The following is a 17,552-nucleotide window of genomic DNA, read 5'->3' as shown; positions in this document are numbered from 1 at the left end:
CATACACACAGACACAAACACACACAAATACACACACACACACAAATACACACACAAATACACAAACAAATACACACACACAAATACACACACAAACACAAATACACACAAACACACACACACACAAATACACACACACATACACACGCAAATACACAAACACACAAATACACAAATACAAACGGAAACACACAAATACACACACAAATACAAACGCAAACACACACACAAATACACACAAACATACAAACACAAATACACAAACACACACAAATACACATACACACAAATACACACACAAACACAAATACACACACAAATACACAAACACACACACAAATACACAAACACACACACACACACACACACACACACCCCATTAGTCCTTAACCCTTTCAACAACCAGGGTAGAGTTTCCTGGTGTGCTCTGGGGCTGGTCCATCTGCAGAAGGACCAGAGGTCTCGGGTGGGGATTCAGCCCACACACTGGCTGTCTTCTAGGTTTTTCTCACCCCATTAGCGGGGTTCTGCCAATTGCAAGTGACAGAAAGCCCAACACAAACTGGCTAAACCACAAGGTGTATTTGTCGACACAGGTAACTGTCAAGTCCAGACCTCAGAATGACCTGCTTTACAGCAGTGACTTTGCGGTGACATCACCAGGACCCAGTGCCTGCTTTGCGTGCGTCTTTTGGCTCTGCATCCTGTGTGTGGGCTTCAGGCTGGGCCTCTGCCTCCTGGTGACACGGGAGGACCCTCTCTCTCTCACCTGCTGACGGAGGTCCTGAGCCTGGAGGCTGAGACTCAGGCTGGGACACATGCCCACCCCTGAACCAGCCACAGCGGATGGAAGTCACCAGTTAAGTCACATGGTCCACTCTGGCTCTGGGGTGCAGTCAGCGCCCCCAAACCACAGGCCAGAAAGTAACGGGAGAAGTGCCTCCTCACAGGGAGTTTGGGGGCTGTTCTGAACATTAGAGGCAGGGCCACTGGTGGGAATTACAAACAGACAGATGTCACACAGAACAAGAGGGGACTGTGGGCAGACCCACCCCACAGCCAGTGGACGGAGCACACAGGGGTCCCTTGTCCTGGAGCTGGAGTTGGAGGGGGGTCGGGGGAGAGAGGCGCCTGACATGTGATGACAGACAGTGACTTCCCAGGACACCGGCCCTGCCACGCTGAACGTTTATCATGAAGGCTCATTTCCATTTTGCTGAACTGAAAATACCTGAAGTGCCAGCAGCTTTCACAGTTCCCAAGCACTGGCTCAACTGCAGGTGCTCCAGCTACCCTGTAACCCTTCTGAACGGAAAGGAAAACCCGTAAACGCGCCAGCAGCAAATCAATGAGACGAGTAACCTGTGATGAATGCTAAACACTGTGAATTAACCTGACAAGTGGCTCCGGCCTCTGGGGCTTTTTCAGCCCCTGGGAACTGTGGCAGCTGCGCCCCATGGGAGAGGAGATGCTCCCGCATCAGGGGTCGCCTTTCTTCCTCCTCCATCCAGAGCAGACAGGCTGCCCTGTGAGGCTGACCCTCGGGGCCTGGCCAGGGAGGAGCCTGTCCCTCCCTCACCCCGACCTCAGACCCCCGGGGCCTCCCCTCGGCGCTCAGAACCCTGTCGGTCTCCAGCACAAGCTCCCGCTCCCCTGTCTGGCCCGACACTGGCGGGACCACAGCCCTCCTGGGCCCAGAACAGCCCGGGTGCTCAGCCCACACCTGTGCGCCCCGTCTCTGCCCCCTGCCTGCCCCTCTCTTTGCCCCCACGGCCCCGGGAGGCAGCCTCGTCCACGGCCTGTCTGCTCTCAGGGGACCTGGTCCCCGAGTGGAGGCTGACATGGGGGAGGTGGGGGCTGTGCTTCAGGAGGGCGCTTCCGTGTCTCTGTGGGCTGGCGGCGTGGCCCGCTGTCCCTCCCGTGTCCTGCAGGTGACAGGACGGCCCAGGGACTGACCTCCTGGAGAGAGCCCACCCGGCTCCCTGGGCAGACCCCTGATTCCCCCACCACCGCCCGGCACAGGCCCTGCGCTGGCTCCTTCTCTTCAAGGGGCCGGGCCGCACCCCGGTCACGTGCCCTCTGTCTTCTTCATGTCATTAGTGTGACCATCCTTTCCCAGGCTGGGGAAGCAGGAGCCTGGATCCAGGCGGTAAGACGCAGCCCAGACTCTTGGGATCACTTCTGGCTCCTCCTTCCGCCTCGTCTCTCGGATTCAGTCCAGCACTTTCCTCCCTGCGAGCAGCTCGGCGCTCATCACTGACAGACGAGGTGCTTCCTCGGGAGCCCATCCCGGGCTGGCTCCCACCTGCTTCCTAAGCCGTGTTCCGTGGTCACGAGCCCCGACTCCCCAGCAAGCAACAGAGAACTGTTTTCCCAAGTGAGACCCGGGCCCTGGGGGCGGGGGCAGGTGGAGCCGCGTGGAGCCGCGCAGGTGAGCGAGGACGTGGGAGGTGGGCGCTCACGCGGCCCGGCACCCCCCCCGGGGGGGCGGCATCAGGGAGTAACATGCGTCTTGACGGCGCCCCCACCTGCCCAGGCCTCCTCTGGCGCAGGGACTCCCCCTCCTGCGTTTGACAAGGGGGCCTGACAGCTCTGGCCGCGTGAACAGGGGTCCTCAGTGAGCCTCCTCTAGGAGAGGGTTTTCCAGAGATCTTCAGTTTTATTGCCTTCATTTTTCAGAAGAAACAAGCGTGGCTTTAAAAACAGCACATTTGATGCCTGTGTCTCAGTGACTGCTCCTTTCAATTACAGCTTTCCAGGATCTAAAGATTGAAGCTGAATAATTCAAGGTATTTTGCCTTCCCAGATTCAGGTGTTTTATTTTACCTGTATTGACTTTGTGAAGGCACCCGGCTGCAGCCTCCCCGAGAGCTGACACGTGGGACCAGCGCTTGGTCTTACAGGCATTTGCCGCCAGGAGCCGTGGGCGCCGGGAGCTCGGGCTTCTGACCAGGGAGCCCCTATGGCTGTCACGCATCCTCCGGGGAGAGGCTGCATCTGTGGGCAGCGCTCTTGCACGTTCATTCATTTGTTCGTTGCTTGTCCATCTAGCGGCCACTTCCCGGAAGCCTGCCGACCCTGCGCTGTGCCGCGCCTCAGGGTTGCCGGACGCCCCCTCCCTGCACGTGGGGCCCGAGGGGACCTGACTTTGGGCGCTGATCACTTGCGTTTACTCAGTGCTTGTCTGGCTAGGGAGCAACAGTGACTTCTGAGGGGCTGCCCCCATCAAGCACACTGCCTCAGCGTGCGCCTCGTTCAGGGTGTTTGCGCATCCCGAGGCTGGCCTTTGCAGAGCGCTGCCCAGATGTCTCCTGCAAGAGGGCAGCGTTTAGCGGCTAGAGACAGCCCTGCTTTTCAGCCTAATCGGATCCTCGTTCTCTTGGTGCCACCAGTGCCATCAGCGACACCTATTCTGTCTGGTTACAGATCCAAGACAGCCCAGACATGGGTCTTGGATTGGATGTGGGTCATCAGCACATTTCAAGGAGGCATGACATCGGTATTTGGGACCTGGGGGCTGGGAAGGTGGGGCTGCCCTGAACAAGACAGCGGGAGCGAGTATTGGGAGGTCAGATAATTGGATGCACCCTGAACAGATCAGAGATATCACATGGCAGGATTTCAGTGGAGACAGAATCTGGAAAAGGGGTCGAGGCTGGAGATGCAGAGATGGGAGTTATTTACATGATACTTGGACCACAGGGGTAGACGGAATTCCAAGGGAGTGTTTACAAAGGGAAGGTGGCTAATAACTGAACCTCGGGGAAACGTCTGCACATGGGGAAGAGAGACAATGATGGCGGCGGATAAAAATATCAGAGAGGCAGGAAGGAAATCGAGAATGCAATGCCAGAGAAAGCAATCGATGATTGTCTGGAGAAATCAGTAAGTCATCTAAAATGTTTCAGAGAGAATGAAGGCGAAGCCAAAGATAAGCCACCACCAGAGAGACCGTTTGCAAGAACACTGGCTGCTCGCCGAGCTCAGAGTCTGGGGGTGAAGTCAGCTCGTAGCCCAGGGGCTGGGGAAGGAAGGGGGGCTGTTGGCAGGTGCTGGTCGTGGGGGGCACCCCTTGGTGCTCTCACGTTGCCCCTGGACACGTGCGACTGCCCCCCTTCCCCCGCACGCCCACACCAGGCACCCTTACAGAAGATTTAATCAAGAAAAGCCATGGGTCTGATGGAGTCGGTGCAGACAGATGAGATAGTGGTCTGGCTCCTGCACCCTCTGCAGCCTGTCCACGTGACTGGACATTATGGAGCCTCCTCTGCTTCCATCAGATTCACGAGCTGTGCTTGTCAGTTACATCGCAAACAGGTCTGTCCCTCTGCTCTGCTCCTGGTTCTACAGGTTTCCAGGCTTGCAAGAACTTTCCTAAGTGTGTCGACTCTCTCCCTCCTCTCCCTGCTGGGTCCTACAGGTGGACACCAGGCAGGCTCTCGCCACGTGGGGCGAGAGCGCGGGGCACACAGAACGCTCACCCTGGCGCTGCTGGGAGGGTCACTCTGGCTTTCCCAGTGCTCATCCCAGGACACAGGCTGTGGCTGCTGTGGTTTTTTGTGTTCCCCAAGCCTGGCGGTGACGAGAAGGTCGGGAGAGTAGAGTCAGATAAGGTGGTGGCCTGCCTGTCCCAGCAGTTGGAATGTAGATGTGGAGGTTGGAGCTTACGCAGTCATCTTGGAACGTAAGGAAGAATCAGATTTTGAGGAATTCCTATGAGATAGAGGGGCCTCCTTCCCTTATGACTGTGAACGGTGATGCCAGCCCTGGACCCCGCTTCTCCACACGTGGGACTCACCCTGCCTGATGCAGCCACAATGGGTGCATTTCTTCCCCCTGTGCTGTGCTGTGCCAACTGCTCACGGCAACTGCCCTCCAAGCCCCAAGCCCCTGAGGCTGCTCACACCATGGATGCCGATTCCTGGGCTGGAGCCGAGAACGGGGATTCCGCATTTCCTGGTCCCCGACCACACGTGGGTAGTGGGGGTCAGGGCTCCCCTGCACCACGCGTGGCAGCTCCTGCCCGGCCCACGCCCATGAGAGCAGCCACTGGAGGGGAGCAGGCAGCAGAGCGGATCTTCACGTGCTGGGCCGGGCAGGGAGCAAGGGCCTGGCTGGGATGGAGGTCCAGGGCTCACTGCTCTTCAGCCTCCAGTGACGGGAAGCACACCACCTCCCCTCCCCTGGCCACCCGGCGGGCCCCACTCCGCCGCAGGCTTGCACCTGTAATGCAGCAGCGAGCGGCGGGTGTCAGCAGCCCAGGAAGGATCCAGCAGGTGCGTCAGTAGCCTGGCAGGTGGGTTTTCAGGTCGCTGGTCTAAGATGGCTCTATTTATCTTTTCTGACACTTGGTTACAATGATGCGGGAGGGAGCCTGGCTGATGTCACTCACACCCAAGCAGGTCTGTCTGCAATCAGACGGGGTCACTCTCTCTCCAGCTTCTTCCCTGCTCTCTTTGAGGCCCCAAAGTCCTCAGCATCCTCTCTCGTCATTACCCCACTGCCCTGCAGGGAGCCGGCCTGGGGATCTGGTGGGTTGTGGGTCCCAGCCTCGGGAGGACGTCTCTGCCGGTGCGTTCTTCTCTCCTTACAGCTCAAGCTGTGCTAGGAGATCTTTTAGTTCAGCACCGGGTGCCAGATGGCTTTGTTCAGGCCCTGCCACTCACAAACTGTGTGAACTTGGGCAAATTACCCATAGTGCACCTTGGCACCCTCATCTGCAGTACGGAAATAATAATGGTAATATGCTCATTAAGTTGTTTTTACTTTTCAGGCTGGAATGAGAATCAGATGAGAAGGTGTATTTAAGGAGGCAAGAACTGCGTGTGAGCACAGTGAGCCCCGAGTCAGTGTCAGGTTTTGGTGCAATGATGTTTGTACTTGAGTGGTGTGCGGCCTCTCACCTCAGGACCTTTGCACCTGCTGTTCCTTCTGCTTGGAATGTCCTGCCCTTTGACTGCACACCCTCCAGATGTCAGCTCCCTGGACCTCCCTGTTACACGTTCCCCCCAAACTCCCTGTAATTGTCTGTCCCGATATATATCACAGGTTGCGATTCTGTGATTAGTAACTCCCCTTCTGTATCCTTCTCTGGACTGTGAACTTAAGGGCAGGGGATGAGTCTGCTTTGCTGCGATTCGTATCTTCAGTACCAAGGATGGAGTCTGGTTCCCAGGAAACACATGATAAACAAATGAATGAGTGGAAAGGTCTGGCCACTCAGGGGCAGCGTCTTCCCTGGGAGAGCACCTTCTGACTGTAGCCGACATCCCAGAGATTTCAGGGCCAAGAGACCCCCTGTATGTAGGCTGTGAGGCACTGCCCAAGGCTTCCTTCCTGACTGGCCCTCGGGGCTTCGCCGGGAAGACTTAGAGACACCCAGTGATCTCACACTGGTCTTGGGGATGCAGACAGTCTTGATCACCTGATTGGGAGGGCACTGGCTCTTGGACCCACTCAGCACCTGCAGCCGGTGTCAAAGCTCTAGCAAGGTCCATGGTGGGTGTGTGGGCTGAGCCATACACTGCCTGGGGCACAGTAAACGGGCTACAGCAAGCACATAATTATCCTCCAAGGAGAACTGTGTCCCTTTCCCTTCTAAATGCGCTCAGACACTATGAGCTTGTAATTAAAACTAAGGCAGATGTCACTCTGTGCTAAGATCATGCATAAGAAATGAGAGGATGGAGATGATGCTAAGAGGTGTTGATAATGCAGGGTAATTGCAATGACATTCCATGAAATGTGTTTTGTTCTTGAAAACTGGAATTGACTTTGATGTCTTTCAAAGCCTTAATACATTTTTAATTCATGCAGAAACTCTTTTCTCAGTTCTGCAGGCTCTGCCAGGAGCATTCTGGGAGCTGGGCTGAGCATGACCTTGAACAGAACTGTCATACTGAGATGGTCCAGCTCCCAAACCTGTCCCCGGGTGGGTGCAGTGGGTGAGGGGTCCCAGTCCTGTCACGGCTGAGCTGTGACTGTCATCTCCATGACGCAGAAGGGCGGCTCACCTACCAGGGAACCCGGGTCCGAGCCTGTGCTGTGCCCATGGGTCGCCGTCTCTGCCAGGGGCGGAGCATGATTCTCTGGGTCGAAGCTGCAGACCTGGACCCTGGACAGTGCCAAGCATCAGCAACGTGGGAAATTTAGCAGATTTTCATCCAGAGCTTAGAGTCCTTCCCCTTCTCCTGCTACCCCGTGCGTGCTGTGTGAAGGAAAGGGAGGGAGGGAGCTTGGCTCAGAGTGGCCTCACAGCAACAGCTATGAGACAGCCTCCTCGCCCCACCCTGGGTGAGGGCTTCCCCTGAGGACCCGGCAGATGACAGCGCCTCCCAGGGTCAGCTTCCTCCATCGGCCCCACCTTGGCAAGGTGTCCACAGCTTCGTCAGCGCTGGCCCACAGCAGGGACAGCATCCTCAGGTCACTCCAAAGGTGGAGAGGAGAAAATGCTCCCAGGACGGAAAGTCCAGGTGCAGCACCGCTCTCCACCGTTTCCTCAACAACCTCCTCGTGAGGGACCCCGGCCCCGTCTTTCCTCGGAGCTCTCAGGGGTGGGTGCAGGAAGCCCAGCGCTGCCCCGCTCCTGGAGGGCCCCCCGCCCCCCGCGCTATCTGAAGGTCTCTCAGCAGCCACAACACCCCAGATAAGCCCTCTTTCCATTAATGAGAGGGGCTCTTGGGAAGGGCCAGGCAACAGGACGTAACCGGGGAAGATCTGTGAAGTCAAGGAGGGGTCCAGGCAAGTTTTTTAGATCTAAGATAAGGCATCATTGCAAAATGTTTACTGCTCCTGTGATGCCGGAAAGGCAATGTGCATGAAAGTTATTTTACTTAAACATCCTGATGGTCGTCTCTGGGGAAGGCTGAAGGATAACGATTTAGGGGTCTGACGCAATACACAAACAAGGACTCAGACCAATGCTAAGCGCCCCAGGCTTTCCCACAGACGCAAGCACGACAGCCAAGCTGCCAGCCCTTCTCTACCTGCCACCCATTTCCAAACACGCGGTGTCTCCCAGAGCCTCTGGCTCTCACGCTAAAAGGAAGCACTGGGCCCAGATCTGATCCTTCTCGAATCTTATGACCGAGTCTGGGGCTGCGTCAGCTTGTGTATGTGCTGCAGCTTGATACAGTCCACGTGCGTGCATCTGGGGCGGCGTCTGTGTTACCGGCAGTGGGGCCCCATGTGAACTGCCTGTGGGTGTGACGCGGGGGCTACCGGTGTGCCTCACCTGTTTGTCTTACAGCTGTTCCGCTGCGTGTCACCCACGTGCCGTCCTCTTGTGCTCTACGGGCTTCTTACGTGTGTTCCCGGTGACTGTACTGTCAGCCTCCCACACACCGCTACCTGGATGGATGCCATCTTTGTCTACGTGACCCGTGTGCTACCTGGGCCCCGTGCTGCTGTGTGATACATCAGTGCTGCCTGAACGTGGCAGTACCTCGCGTCACTTTCACATGTCGCCTGTGAGTGTCACTGCTTATCTGTGTTGCCAAGAGTCTGCTCTGAGCCCTGTGCGCGTCCACCTGTGCGTGCGCTGCAGCTGGAGGCTATTACTCTGCGTTGCCCACAGACCGCTGTGTGCCCGCAGCTCCACGCCCCCCTACGCGTGCCCTACTCCTGGGAGTGGTTTCCGGGTGACCCCCACCCCCCGCGGCCCCGGCGCCCCTGACCCCCCACCCCCAGGACGGGCTCCCTGACCCCCCCTTCAGACGGGACACCGGGGCCAGGGCGACGGGAAGGGCACAGTCCCCGTTCTGGGCCCCGCCCCGCCCCCTCTGTACTAACGAGGACTCCTCGCCCCAGAGGGGCAGAAACGCACCTCAGATTTGCTCAGGAAAAAGCGGGGCGGTTGGTGCGCTCCTGACCTGCGGTCTCGGCAGCGCAGGCCCAGCTTCAGGCGCGGCTGGATCCAGGGCTCCGGTGGTGTCGTCAGAACTCAGTCTGCTCCTTCTTCCAGCTCAAGCCTTTGCCTTCATGCGGCCTGGCTTCGCTAACAGGCCCCAGTCTCCCCGCCGGGCTCCTCCAGGATCCTCCACAGTGACAAGGCGGCGGCAGCGTCCCGTCCCCGCCTCCTCTCAGGGCCGAGGCTCTCCTGTCGGCCCGGGGCAAGGCCTGGCGCTCCTGGTGATTGGACTGAACGAGGTCATGTGACCATTTCTCACCCAATCAGTGCAGCCAGGATACAGCCAGCGGAACTGTAAGAGCCTTCCCTATTGGTCCTTGAGCAAGTCCTGATGCTCACTCTGATTGGACACACAGAGGTCATGTGACCAGCTCTGCCCAATCACTGCAGCCAGAACATAGGCAGTGGGAAGTGCAGGAGCCTTTCCTGTTGGTCCTGGGGCAAGGCCTGGCGCTCACCCTGACTGGACAAGCTGAGGTCATGTGACTGGATCGGGACTAGTCACTTCAGTCCCTGCTGGGCTTTACTTGACTAGACCAGACTCCCAGTCCCACCTGGAGCAGAGGGTGCACTGCCTGGATCACGGGTCTTACCGTGGGAGGTGATTTCCGAGGGAAACTCAGGCGCTCCTAGAGGAGAGGTGGATGCGGGGAGACATCTCTCCACAGACGCTGGGTCAGGGCCCCAGACCCCCAGCCGCCTCCACATGGGGACCTGTTGGGAAGAGAAGAAGGATGCAGCCTGGCCCCCACTTCTGGTCTTGGACACACTTTTTTTTTTTTTTATAATTTTATTTATTTATTATTGTATTTAATTATTTTATGCTAGGAGGGAAGGTAATTAGGTGTATTTTTAGAGGAGGTACTTGAACCCAGGACCTCATGCTTACCAAGTATGTGCTCTGCCACTTGAACTATACCCTCCCCATTAACACTCATCTCTGAGACCCGCTGACACCAGCCAGAGCCTGGGACTGGCTGGGACTAAGGCCTGCTGGGCATTTGTGGCCAGAGCTCGGCCACCCTGCCCTGCGTCCTGCCCTTTCTCTGGTCCTGCAGATTCAGCCCAGCCACGGGCTCACGCCTCTCTGAGCTCACTGTAATGCGCTCCTTAAAATGGTACTTTCGTAGTTGGAAGGTTTAGCCCTGAGTGTATCAGCATGAAGATTGGGGGCTTTGTGCATTAGCGGAATATAAATTATACTGAACTGTGGAAGATCTTGAGTCTCTAATGAAATTTGAATTTTTAACCTCATTCATGAACTCGGGAGCTGATGAATCATCCACAGCCGTTCAAGGTATCAGGGAAATGCAGACTATGGATGTGTGCGCTGGAGCGAAACCCCAGTCCTGGGACTCGCTTCTTGATTTGGAAACTGGAAATGCTGCCTAATGAGATGCAAAGGCTTAGAATCAGAAAGAGAGATTCTGGTGTGGAGGCTCCTAAAGTAAGTTGTAAGATGGGGGTACAACTGCGCCCACAGTTCTGTGTCCAGAGGAGGTGAGCACAGTCCCGTGGTGACAGGTCTGTCCTTAAGTGGAGAAAGTCGCAGACTGGCTGCCCTGCCAGCTGCCCTCGGTGCTGCTGGGGTGAACCCACACAGCAGTTAAGGAGCAGGAACCCAAAAAGGCAGGGGCTGAGCTCTACACAGCGCTCAGACCTCCTCTCACCTCCAGAAACGTCTGAGGCCCAGCCTCTCATGACCTCCTCTCCTGGATCCCCAGTCTGCCCTCGACACTCCCTCCTCTGAGCCCCCAGAGCGCAGGTGGAGCCCTGTGGCAGAGCTGTGCTCCAGGCCAGCTTCTGGGGGGACATAAACTAAGTCAATACGTATTTGAGGTAGACCCTCTAGAACTTATAAGATGCTGGATGTGGGATGAGAGGCGAGGAAGGTGGTCATGGACCAGTCCTGAATCTTTGCCCTGAATGTGAAGGCTGCACTGCTGTAGAGATGTGGGTTATATGAAAGAGAAACGTTCCAGGATTCGGGACATGCCAGTAAAATCCCGGAAGTCTGACTCTGTCTGTCAAGTGTGACTCCCACTGTCTGAAGCTTCCTCAGCAATCCCAGGACCAAGGGCTGTGAAAATTTCTAGAATTATTGATATTCCCCATAGCCCCAAACTCTGGATGTCCCCAGTGGGTCTTCCAAGTCTGCCTTGGAGCACGAGAGATATTATTCAAAATTATTCCAACAAGCATCATTCATTTCTCTGTAAAATGTCCAGACACTCCCAGAAATTGTTTCATTAGTGGTCTCATTTTCAGCCACACATGACTTTATTAAGGTTCCACTTAGGGATTAAATTTCCATGCTTGGTGTCCGCCGAATAGTGACTTGATTGGCAGGGTTTAGTTAAGTCTGTTTCAGTCCTTCGAGAAGTAATGAAGTGTGTACTTCTAACCAGCAAATGGGTTTCGTGAACTTTGTATCTGTACACACCTGGGAATTGTCAAAGGTGTTCTGGTTGGGAACTTTTTTTTTTTTAATCGAAGAGCAGTTGATTTACAATGTCATAATGGTTTCGGGTTACAGCAGAGTGATTCAGTATTTTGACAGATTTTACTCCATTAAAACGTATTGCAACATAATGGCTATAATTCCCCATACCCTGCAGTATGTCCTTGTTGCTTATCTGTTTTATACATAGAAGTTTGCATGTTTCCACCCCATAGCCCTAACTTGCCCCTCCCTCTTTCCCTCTCCACACTGGTCACTACATTTTTTTTAACTTTAACCTTCCCCTCCCCCCAGATCGGCATGCCATAGGGAAAAGGGGGTTAGGTTTGGCAAAAGCTTGTTCTTTGAGGATCATGTCCAATAAGCTATTACTTAAAGTGCACAGATTGTTCGTTATGTTTCCCCCTTGTTCTCAAGGCACTTGCAGGTTAATAACCCCACTGAGGCAGCCACCCATCCTGTAAGGTTTTTGTTTTGTAAAGAAAGAATTGTAAGCTATTCCTTCCTTCATTATGCCGCATTCATTTAATCATTCGAAGTTTAACCATTCAGAGTTTACTGAGAAGCTGTTCTCAGCGGGGCTTGTACTAACGCTCCAGGTGGAAAGACAGCAACACTGTCACTCCTCCTGGCGTGTGCAGTCTGTCAGAAAGACACCCACTCCCCCCCATTTTTAGCAGAGCCCCTGAGTTTAGCAGGCTGGAGACTACATTCCCCAGGCTCCTTTGCGGTGAGGTGTGGTCATGTGACCAAGTTCTGGCCAGTGGGATGTGAGCAGGCGTGATGCCCTCACTTCCGGTGACTTCCTTATAAGGAAGCTGACCGCCCTCCACTTCCAGTCCCTTTCTCCCTCCTGCCGGCTGGGTTGCGGACGTGGTGGTGGGGTCCCAGGCTCAGCCCTGTAGACCAGGGTGATCCCCCAGGGAAGGCAGCGCAGTGAGGTGGAAGGGCCCTGGGACCCCCGCCTGCCCCAGCCTCCTGTGACGGGGAAGCAGCGTCCAGCCTGCTCAGACAAGGCTGGGGGCCCGGGGAGCGGCCACGCCGGGGTGCTGATACGGGCCCTGCGTAGGCAGAGCGCCACTGCGGGCCTTCCTCTCGTGAGCGTGCCAGAGGGAAGCGAGCTCAAGGGAGAAGCGCCAGGCTGGTGTGAACGCTGCAGGTTACCGGGCTCACGCGAGGAGGGGTGACCGGGGCGGCGTCAAAGCTGACGCCTCAGCTTTACAGGAAGGTGTCCACACGTGGCTGGCTAACTCAAAACGAATGCATACATTCCCACCGCAGCCCCCCCGGACAACGTTCCTGCGTCAGTTGTGCAATCAGAACCGATCTTTAACGTGGAAACAGAAGCGAGACAGTCTGCCCCTGTCCGAAGGCAGGACGTCTGCTGTGTAGCGCGCTGTTTGCGACACGACTTGCAGGGAGGGTGCGACCTGCGCATGCCTCACCCCATCACTGGATGCAGTGTAACAACAGACTCCCATCCTGCTCGATCCGGCGTCCGCAAACGGGTCTGGCCCTGAGCATCTCTGTGTTTTGTTTCCCCACAGAGTCGAGTCCACATGGGGACCCAGTAAATGCCAGTCACCTGTCCACATCCTCCTGTTTGTGTGGTCTCTGGGGCGGTTGCCTTTTCCTGTAAAGCCTCTCCGGCTGCTTGCCCTCCTGGCTCCAGCCTACAGCACCAGCAGGGCTCCAGGCGCAGCAGGGAGCCAGCAGTAAGCTCCAGCTTACTCGGCTGAACCCTGAACCGAGGAAAGGAACCTGGTTCCATCAGCTCTCCTGGGGCCTCTGAGCCTGGGGCGTGGGGACAGGTGCCCCGGATAAGGCAGCTGGGAGCTTGCCTTAAAGGGACACAGCAAGGAAACTAATGCACATCACCAGTTTTCAAATTCTGTTTTTCTCTACAATCCTGGGGGGGGGAAAACCGGGCTCTGGCTGCCAGAATGTTCCCTGAGGTCAGAAAGAGCCAGGGCTCCAGTTTAGCCTTTGTTCAGCTGCGGACACAATCTGCGTCCTATCAGGCAGGAGGCATCGGCCGTCACAGGACGTCTCTCTGCACTCCCCCAGGGCGCGGTCCCTTCGAAGGAAGGACGTGTTATCAGCCTTCCTAGACTCAGCCTGGCCGGTTTCCAACAACTGTCCTCCTCCACGGAGACTCTGTTTCTGGAAATTAGCTCAGTAAAGATACACATGCATATATATGCATGTGAATATATAAATATATATATAAAACATTCATCGGGTTGTTTACACTCAGCTGTTTATAAGAGTTTAGGACCAGCAACCACAGAGGTGAGCCTGGACTGGGGCAGGTTAAATGCCGTGTGTTCACCTGTTCACAGGGACCCTGTGTGGCTCCTTTTAACAAATGAGGCTCCTCCAGGGCTGGTACCCAGGGTGAGGAGATGCTCCCGGCTTGGCCAATCAGGTGCTTACTCCAGGATTAGAGGTTCAAGTGAGGGAGGCAGAGCTGGAGGGGTCACGTGGAGGCCAGTGGGGTGCACAGGAAGGGGTGCCTGGGTGTGACCCCTGAGGGTCCCTGATGCCTGGCCCCTGGCAACAGTTCTGTGGACCCTGAAAGCAGAGGATGGCTTCCCTTCGACTTTAAGACAGAGAGGGTTTCTGCTGTGGCACCAAGAACCCTGGACACTGGAGTCCGCTCTGGCCCCTTCACCCTGAACTGAAAGGTCACATGTGTGTCCCCTGGCTCTGCACGTTGGACCCCTGGCTGGCAGAGGGCAGGGCCCTTCTCACACGTCCTTTGTCCTCACGTCTCCTCCTGCTGGGCGTGAGGGCCCCGAGGATGCACAGAACCGGCTGCAGGGCTGAATGCATGGAATCCCCCCCCACTTCCATTCATGTGCTGGTGCCAGGTCGGGGTGGCAGGGATGCAGGGACACCCACGGCAGGAGCCCTGCGCTGACTCAGGGCTCTCTCAGGAAACATGTGCAGTGACACACCTGCTTTAACTGGTCACTTGGAGCAGGAACACGCACGTGGAGGCTGACCACTAACACAGACGGAGGGGACTGGCAGCAGACACGGTGATGGAGGATCTCCAGCTGGGGTGTCCCACGGCTCGGGGGACAGGGCTGACTCCTGAGAGGGGAAACGGCGCGCCATGGGGGGCAGTGCTGAGAAGCATGGTTCCTGGCAGCCTTGTTCTGTGAGGAGGAGGGGTCTGGATTATCCTGTGCTGTTAACTCTATTTGAAATTAACCAACTGTGAGTCACTCCTGCGGCGTCCACACACCACGCTGCCAGGGGTTTGCTACTCATCCTGCTTTAGGAAGAGCGGGGCCTCGGGAGAGGCTTGATGAGCGGGATTTAGCTGATGCGACTTCAGGCCCCTTCCCTTGTGTTTGGGTGTCTGATGTTTTATACAAACCGGGTGTCCCTGTCAGGCTCCAGTGAGGAAGGAGTCAGCTGACCGGGGTGGTGGAGCAGCTCGGGAGGACGGAGGGTGGAATCAGGTGCAAACAGGGTGACACCGTGGTGACTCTTGTTCCTGCCGAGGCCACCTGACACCTCCCAGGTGTGATGCTGAGGCCGGCGCTCCCACCTCCTCCAACCCCCAGACGGACGTCCTCCTGCGCTCAGGCCCCAGCGGCGCCAGCGCTCACTCGGCCTCCCTGCCCTCTCAACCCGGGCAGGTTCCTCCTGAACCACGTCCTGGGCACCTGCACCACCTCTGGGTCTTCATCCTGTCTTCAGCCCAGGACCTCGTGCGTCCAGGGAAATATTCCAAATATTTAAAGCCTGGGACAGAAGGAGCAGCAACTGAAAATGACCGGGCAGCCCTGAGCAGCACGTGCTGGCCCTGCGTCTGCCGTGGCCCCCATCAGACCTGCGGCTCCGCCCGGTGGGTCCAGAGGCCCCCGGCTCCCTCCCGTCACCTTAAGGAGACCCACGTGCTCCCACCTTAGAAGAAACCCTCTCCTAAGCCTGTTTCTCTCCTGTGTTCTCCCTTTTCCCTCCTAATCTCCCCCAAGCTTTTGACCACTTTAGAGCTTTTAGTGAAGTTACATTTATTTTTACTAGGAAGGTGCTGGTATGACTTTAAGTGGCTGTAACTCTTTCTCTCACAACCACCACTTAAACACAGATCTTCAAGTTCTCCCCTCCGTGGGCAAGTCTGCTTTTTGTGAACTTTTCAGAGACATTTTAAACAAATGTAGAAATGTTCACCCTTGTGGGGAACTGACAAAAATGCCTTAAAAAAATTATGGGACCTTATGATCTTGTCCTCTTGAGAATTTTTTCATTCCTTTTTCTTCCCCTGCTAATCTATCAGGTAAGTATTTTGAGTCTCTGAATGGTTGCCTACCCTTCTACATGTGTATTATATTTACTAAAGCTAATTAATTAGAATCTCCATCTCCTTTCTAAATTGTAATTACTAATTCCTTTCATTGCCCTCTGGCTTTAGACTATCCGTACACATCCTTTTAGCTCTATTTTGTCTTTCTGTTTCCTCTGGGGAAATTGCCATTGTTAACCAGTAATTGTTTAGCATAACATCAAGTGTATCATTTTCCATACTCGCTGTAACATTGTATTTCAAAGTTTGCTTCTCAGCCAGTTGTCTGTCTTCTTTACAGATATGCCTTAGAAATGTCAGGAGTGGGGAGCTCTGGTGTTGAGCTGAAATAGCCGATCTCCACCAGTCCTGTATACCGTTCAAAGTCATTTTTTCACCTATGATCAATCCCTGTTTAAATAAATCAAAATGTTTAACATCCGAATGGATGGAATTTAGAGCTACTTTGTTGAAACACCAACCAAGGCAGAAAAAAAAAAAAAAAAAAAAAAAGACATGTAAAACTTTATTTCCAGTCTGTATATGAAAAAACAGGTCATCAAAAGGAAAAAAAGATTTTTGATCAACTAGTGTTAAACAAACAAAAAAAAGGTTTACTATGTAGGTTAATCCATCCTTTTAACATAAGCCTTACCTCTCATTTTAAAGGTTTCCATGGAAATTCAGTTATTTTATCTTTCAGCCATATGCTATTTTTTTCTCTTGCCAACATGCGTAAAAGGAGAGGCCAATTACAGGTGCAAATACTGTGGTATTCTTTTGTAACTCAAGTCTTGAGATGCTCTGTAGTGTTAAGCAAAGTTTCCTCTTGCTTGACGCTAAATCAACTTCTGAAAGAGAAAAAGAGACACAGACATTTCTGCAAGTCCTCATGCAGCGTCCCTGCAAACATCACCGACCCTCATCTCTCCACTTTCAATCTGTCCCTTTGCAGAAGAGTGAGGCTGGCCCGGGTTAGAGAGTGGTCCTCCTGAGACGTTTGCTAGTCACACCTGCCTGTGCCCGTTCCTCACCTGTGCGCCGGGGGCAGCCCTGCGTCTCTCACCCATGGGCAAGAGGGCCCTCTGCAAGGCTGGACTGAGCTGTGGCCCTGTTCTTTACCCGTCCCTGCAGGGTGCCCACCCTTTGACCTTGGCTTTGGGTTTGAGCCCATGACTGGCTCTGGCCAGTCCAATGGGGAAGGAGTGACAGTAACCTCGGCTTACACGTCCCCAGCTCCTCAGCACGCTGGAAATCAGAATCCTGAAAGCAGGAGAAGACAGTCCTCTATTGCATTCTCTGAAGATACCAGGCTTCTGGGAGCTGACATGCTCTTAGACGCTTAACAGGTAATTTACACTCATATATAACAAACACGGAATTACTACTTATGGGTGTTTTATGACTCCAATCTGAGGAAATATACCTCTGATCAGAGGATTCTAAGAAAGAAAGGTCGTCCCTCCACAAACTCCTCCTGAACCGTAATTTGCAATGCACTTACTCACGATGAGCGATCGGATTGTAATAAGCCTTTATGTTCCGAGCACAGATGTACCTGTAAAACCGCCCCCAGTGGGATGGTCTGATTATGCTGGCAACTCATCAGAAATGTGAGAAGTAATCCTATTCCGGGTGAAGAGTTTCTAATCATCAACAGCTCTGAACTCAGAGATTTGGGGCCTCCAAGGTGGCGAGTTTGCGGCACCTTGTGGGGAAATGGCAGGAATGCTTTAAGCTTATTTCAGTCACCATGGGAGGTGGAGACAAGACCACATGGGTCAGGAATCAGCATGTCGGCCCCCGGGTTGGGCAGTGGGAGCCGTGACTTCTGAGTCCAGCTGAGGACACAGCGGGTCTGGGCTGTGAGTGGTGCAGAGGGC

General features: G+C 54.7%; 1 long non-coding RNA gene across 1 annotated transcript; it reads right to left on the bottom strand.

Moving 5' to 3' along the window:
* Positions 1–6,782: 6,782 nt before the first annotated feature.
* Positions 6,783–9,138, bottom strand: LOC116149973 (uncharacterized). The gene is made up of 2 exons (XR_004133565.2): positions 8,825–9,138; positions 6,783–7,207 (listed from the first exon to the last, which is right to left on the bottom strand). It is a non-coding gene; the product is annotated as an uncharacterized LOC116149973 (long non-coding RNA).
* Positions 9,139–17,552: the final 8,414 nt, after the last annotated feature.

This window comes from Camelus dromedarius, chromosome 31, assembly GCF_036321535.1.
Source record: "Camelus dromedarius isolate mCamDro1 chromosome 31, mCamDro1.pat, whole genome shotgun sequence".
NCBI lineage: Eukaryota > Metazoa > Chordata > Mammalia > Artiodactyla > Camelidae > Camelus > Camelus dromedarius.
The sequence above is the reverse complement of the archived record's forward strand: the minus strand, read 5'-3'. Positions and strand labels throughout refer to the sequence as shown.